Below are 6,000 nucleotides of genomic sequence, written 5' to 3'. Positions count from 1 at the left end.
TTAAAAGATAGCAATTCTTTTTACACAACCGCACAGAAGAGAAGAATTAGGCTAGGAAAGGGCACTTTCTGAGTTAGCCTTCAGACCTAGATTCCCCCAACAATCTATGACGTAACTGTTCTGCCTTAAGGATCCCCTTCGAGTCTTTCTCTTTCCAACACAACACCCCAGGGCTGGAGTAGCGCAGGATAGCAAGACAAGAGGGGCTGCCAGGCGGCTCCTTGTAGCTGGGGCCCCCGGTACCTCCCCAGCCGCCGCCTCTGCTCCTGGCCGCCCCTCCAGCCCCGTGAGCCCCTTGCACACTCTTCACGAACTCTCTCGCTTTCACCCTTTCTGTGTCAAAGAAAACACGAGGTCCCGACAAATAGCTGGGCTTCCGACCGGTGCTAGCTAAGCGGCTCCCATCACCTGCCGCACCCCACGGTCCCACAGGCGGCGCATGCGCGGCGCGGGGTGGCGAGGCGGGCTGGGCGTGGCCTGGGCGGACGGCGGAGGCGGTGACGCCAGGCGCCCCTACTGGCGGGTGAGTTCACGCCCTCACTTCCGGATTCCGTTTCCACGGATACGGCGGCGCGAGGCGGTGTCGCAGGTTAATCGTGTTTCAGTTGAAACATGAAACTGAGGGACTGAAGGCTGCAGGACGCGGGGACGGGGAGAGAGGGGAGCGGGCCCTGACCCGGACCGCGGGAGGAAGGCCGGACCCGCGCGTGCCCCTCCTGCGGCTCTAGTCAGTCTGCCCACCATTCCCGTAGGATGTTGCCCCGTCCACTAGCGCCCTTTAGCCCCACGAACTGTCCTGGACCCCCACATCCCCCCTTGCCTCTGCCAGCTGCCGACCTCACTCTTCCCTGCTCCGAGTGGCGACATGCAGCTTTTGCCCGCGCCCCGGAGCTGCACACGCCTGAAGTGACTGGCCTGGAGGCCGCTGCCCCGATCAAGGTCAAGACAGTAGTGTGATCCTGAGCGTCCCTAACGCACCCGCCCTCTGCCGGTCCTGTGGCTCCTCACAGAACCCTTGACTCTCCCTTTCCTCCCCAGGCCCCTGTAGCCTCCCTGGAGGGCCTCGCACCGAAGCTAAGGTCGGGCTTCCGGCGGGTTCTCCCCTAAGGATGAAGCCACCTTGGGCCAGTGTGGAGTAGAGGCCGCATGCTAGGAGGTGAGTGGGGCCACAGAGGCCCCAAACTGGTGCAATTCATGACCTGTAGACTTATTTATTTGCCTTTCACAGTGTCTAACATTTTTAAATTTAACTTACAATATCTGAAAGTCAGCTGATTTTATGTTAAAATTCAATGTGTGGTTTTGCTTCAAACATTGGGGAAAGCCAAGCCAGTGTGGTTCAGTGATTGAACTTCGACCTAGGAACCAAGAGGTTCCGGTTTGATTCCCAGTCAGGGCACATGCCCGGGTTGGGGCTCGATCGCTAATAGGAGGCGTTTCTCTCATTGATGTTTCTGTCTCTCTCCCTCTCCCTTCCTCTCTAAAAAATCAATTAAAAAAATATATTTTTTAATGGAGGCGATCTGGGGACAGTGGGCCTGTGTTCCCACATACCAACAATCTGCCATAGCTGAGAAGTGGCTGCTCTCTTTGGAAGGCTCTACAATTTGCTATGGTCCTCAAAGCCAATGTCAGTTACCATTTATCATCAGGCTTGAGCTATTGTTTCTTATAGTAACTAAAGGTCAACTCTTTTTGCACCTATGTCTCTGTCAAAAGTGGGAAAACGAAAGGTGGATTGAAAGCATTGCATGTTTCAAGAAAAGTGGGAAGGAGCGTATTTCCTTGTGGAAGTAGAGACTAGCCCTGTGTGTTCAATATGTAACCAAAATTTGTGTCAAAAGAATACAACTTAAGGCAACATAATGAAACAAACCCTAGTAAGAATTTTGACTGGTATACAGAAAAGATGCGTGATGAAAAACTTAATGAGCTCAAAAAAGGTCTAAATCTACTTCACCATTTATCATCAAATAAAAACAAAATAAGGGATGCTGCTGTGAAATGCAGTGATGTAAAAAGGGAGAAAATTGCCCGAGCATAAAAACCTTTTACAGATGGTGAGTTTATAAAAGTCTGTCTGCTGAGGCAGCGGAAATCATGTGTCCTGAACAGAAACAAGCATTTGCAAACATAAGTCTAACTGGAAACACTGTTGCTCAGAGAGTAAAAGATATGGCTGAAAACTTACAAGCTGCAAAAAAAAGTGGAGTTCTTTGTGACATTTTCTATTGCAGTTCATGAGACCACATATATAAATAACACGAGCCACTTAATTATATTTATCCGTGTTGTTGATGAGAATTTTGACATCACTGAAGAACTTTTGGACATGGTACCCATAAGAGACCCAACATCTGAAAATGATTTATTTTTGTATGTTGAAAAAAGTCTTGAAAATTAGTAGACTGGTCAAAATTAGTAAGTGTGACCACAGATGGTGCTCCTGCAATGGTCTGTGATAACATTGGACTTGTTGCAAACCTTAAATCCAAGGTCGAAATGTTTTGCAGGGATGCAGAACTTAAATCCGTTCACTGAATTATTCACCAGAAATTGTTTTGTACTAAAAACTTAAAACTAGAACATGTCATAGATGTAATGATTAACACAGTGAACTGGTTACGCTCTTGGGGCTGCAACCACAGACAAGTCAAGTGCTTTGCTTGAGGAATTAAATGCACAGTATGGTAACCTGCTTTACCATACGAAGGTAAGGTGGCTTAGTCATGGCATGATGCTGAAGAGATTTTTTGAATTGAGAAAAAAGATTTATTCTTGTCATCCAAGGGCAAATCCCTCCCCCGGCTCAGATATTGGATCAGAGACTTGGTCTTTTGGTTGACATTATAAATCATTTAAACGCTGAATATTTCTCCTCAAATACGTTCACAAGTAGCTACACAAATGTATGATTCAGTTTGCTCTTTCCTAGCAAAATTGAATCTTTGGGAAACTCATTTAGCAGTAAATAACCTGGCTCACTTTCCTACACTGAAATCAGTTTCCAGAAATGAAAGTGATGGCTTAATCTACATCCCCAAAATTGTAGAGCTGAATTCCAGAAAAGGTTCTCTGATTTCAAACATTATGTAAATGAACTCACATTGTTCAGCTCACCTTTCTCAATTAACATTGCTAGTGTTAAAGAAGAATTACAAATGAAAGTTATTGAACTACAGTGTAATGCGGTATTAGAAACGAAATATGATGATGACATTGGAATACCAGAATTCTATAAATACCTCAGCAAGAGTTACCCAAGAAATGGCATAGAAACCATTGTGCAAAGATTCTGTCCATGTTTGGAAGCACCTATGTCTGTGAACAGTTGTTTTCTGTTATGAAATAGAGAGAAACAAAATTTTGTTCCCAGTTAAAGGATGCAAGATTGAATTCAGTTCTACACATTGCATCTCGAAATACAAGACCAGACATTTACATCTTTTTTTTTTTAAATATATTTTATTGATTTTTTACAGAGAGGAAGGGAGAGGGATAGAGAGCTAGAAACATCGATGAGAGAGAAGCATCAATCAGCTGCCTCCTGCACGCCCCCTACTGGGGATGTGCCCGCAACCAAGGTACATGCCCTTGACTGGAATCGAACCCGGGACCCTTCAGTCCCCAGGCCGACGCTCTATCCACTGAGCCAAACCGGCTAGGGCCAGACATTGACATCTTGATGCCGGAAAAAAGATGTCAGGTTTCTGGTTCTAAGTCAAAGGAATAAGCGGTTATGAAAGATTTTAATAATGAAACATTTCTAGTTTTCAATGTATATTTTTAATTTTTATCTTTGAAATATCCAGTATTATAAATGTTGTATGTTTTTTGCTTGCACTGTGGTCCAATAAAAAAAATTGTTTAGCCGAAACCGGTTTGGCTCAGTGGATAGAGCGTCGGCCTGCGGACTGAAAGGTCCCGGGTTCAATTCCGGTCAAGGGCATGTACCTTGGTTGCGGGCACATCCCCAGTGGGAGGTGTGCAGGAGGCAGCTGATCGATGTTTCTCTCTCATCAATGTTTCTAGCTCTCTATCCCTCTCCCTTCCTCTCTGTAAAATATCAATAAAATATATTTAAAAAAAAATTGTTTAGATCCCTGCCCCACCCCCCCGCATTTGATTTTTTCATATACTGGTCTATTGTACTTGTTTTTGTAACCTACTTGGCTACCCAAACTTAGTTTGAGACTTCTGCCTAATGGAGTTAGTTACCATACACACACACACACACACACACACACACACACCCCAAGTGGCCAGATTATTATGATCTCTGAACGCATAATAATCTGGCCACTCAGAGTGTGTGTGTGTGTGTGTGTGTGTGTGTGTGTGTGTGTGTATGAGGCCCAGTGCAAGAATTTGTGCATGGGTGGTCCAGCCAGCCTGGCCAGGGGGAGGGGACATGGGCAGTTGGCAGGCCTGCCTGCTGGTCGAACTCCTAGTCGAGGGGACAATTTGCATATTAGCCTTTTATTATATAGGATATACACTGAGTGGCCAGATTATTATATGTTCAGAGATCATAATAATCTGGCCACTCAGTATACACACACACACACACACACACACACACACACACACACACACATGTGCCATGCCAGCACAGCCAAAGGTTCGTTGAGCCTGAGGAGGGGTGGTGAAGGATTAAAGAAAAGACAGACAAAGAGAATATAGGTGGGGTGGTGGATCTCCTGTGCCTGGATGAGGCCACAGAAAAAGATCCAGCCAGCAAGCTGAGCCTTTATTTTATAGTCAGAGGTAAACAAGGTAGTGGTCAACATAGTTTCAATGTTCTTGTGAGTTTCACTTGTTTTGGCAGCACTTGCTGCACCTCCCACAGCCCATTAGCTACCCAGGAAGGATCTAGGGAGCATATGGTTAGGCTTAATTATGCTAAGAAAACTCTGCCTTCTAAGCTGGGACTTGTTTGTAGCTCTGCCACAGGTCAATCCGAGGCTTAACTCTAGAGCTGTTCCCTGTGCGTGCGCGCGCGCGCACACACACACACACACATCTCTATATATAAAAGCCCAGCGATCAGAATGGTGGAACAACCAGAACGACCAGTGGCTATGACACACACTGTGGCAGCCAACCAGCCTGAACTGCCCGCGGCCCCTTCTCCCCACCGGCTCGGCCAGAGGGGCCCCCATTGGGGCGGGCTGGCCGGACCCCACCTGTGCATGAATTCATGCACCAGGCCTCTAGTATATATATGAAAAGCCTGACACAAAAGACTTGCCTATGTTTGTATTATTCCATTTACATGAGATTCCAGAAAGCCATAAGAACTCTTAAAGTAACAGAAAGCACATCTGAGGTTGTCTGCCTGGTGATAGTGGATGGATTCATTGTAAAGGGACACAGGGAAATTTGTGGGCCAATAGAAATGTTCTATTATCTTGATTATGGTTGTGGTTACATTTGTCAAAATTCATTGAACTATATGCTTAAAATAGGTCTGTTTTATAGCATGTAAATTATATCTCAACAAAGTTGATTTTTTAAAACTGAGATGTTATCATTTCCAGCTGCTGTTGGTCATTTCCCTCATGGTAAGTCTGCATACAGATCTTAAGGAAATAACAAAAGCCTTGTCTCAAGGTTTTCAAGTCCATGGTCCTATTATCACAACACTTTGACTCATCTTCATAAGAACTGGAGGAATAGGTTCTATCAAAGAACAAGGTGAATCTGGAAAATCTTAGCATGCCAGCAAGGAAGGAAAAATTGAAAGATAAATAGCATCAAGTTGAAATAATGGAGGCCATAATAAGAGGGGCTCCCACTGACCAAACTGAGAATATTTAAGCATCAAAAAGAGACTACTGGCCACGATCAACTGACATATATAATAAATCTGAAAAGTCATGAGTCCATTTTGAACTATAAAAAGAGAAGACATTAACATTCATATCCTGAAAGAGGAGATTGGAATGTATTCTCAAATCTCACCATTAAACCATAGAATCATTAATCGGCTGACTCCTG

The 6,000-nt window shown here is 45.0% G+C and overlaps 1 long non-coding RNA gene across 6 annotated transcripts in view; it reads left to right on the top strand.

Moving 5' to 3' along the window:
- Positions 1 to 443: 443 nt before the first annotated feature.
- Positions 444 to 6,000, top strand: part of LOC308257858 — a 32,508-nt gene continuing 26,951 nt past the window's right edge. For 3 of the 6 annotated variants that reach the window (XR_013961639.1, XR_013961640.1, XR_013961641.1), the window contains exons 1-2: positions 540 to 939; positions 1,039 to 1,156. This is a non-coding gene — a long non-coding RNA (uncharacterized lncRNA). The other 3 variants (XR_013961637.1, XR_013961638.1, XR_013961636.1) reach the window with 2 other exon arrangements.

This window comes from Plecotus auritus, assembly GCF_963455305.1.
Source record: "Plecotus auritus genome assembly, chromosome: 9".
NCBI classification, from domain to species: domain Eukaryota; kingdom Metazoa; phylum Chordata; class Mammalia; order Chiroptera; family Vespertilionidae; genus Plecotus; species Plecotus auritus.
The sequence above is the reverse complement of the archived record's forward strand: the minus strand, read 5'-3'. Positions and strand labels throughout refer to the sequence as shown.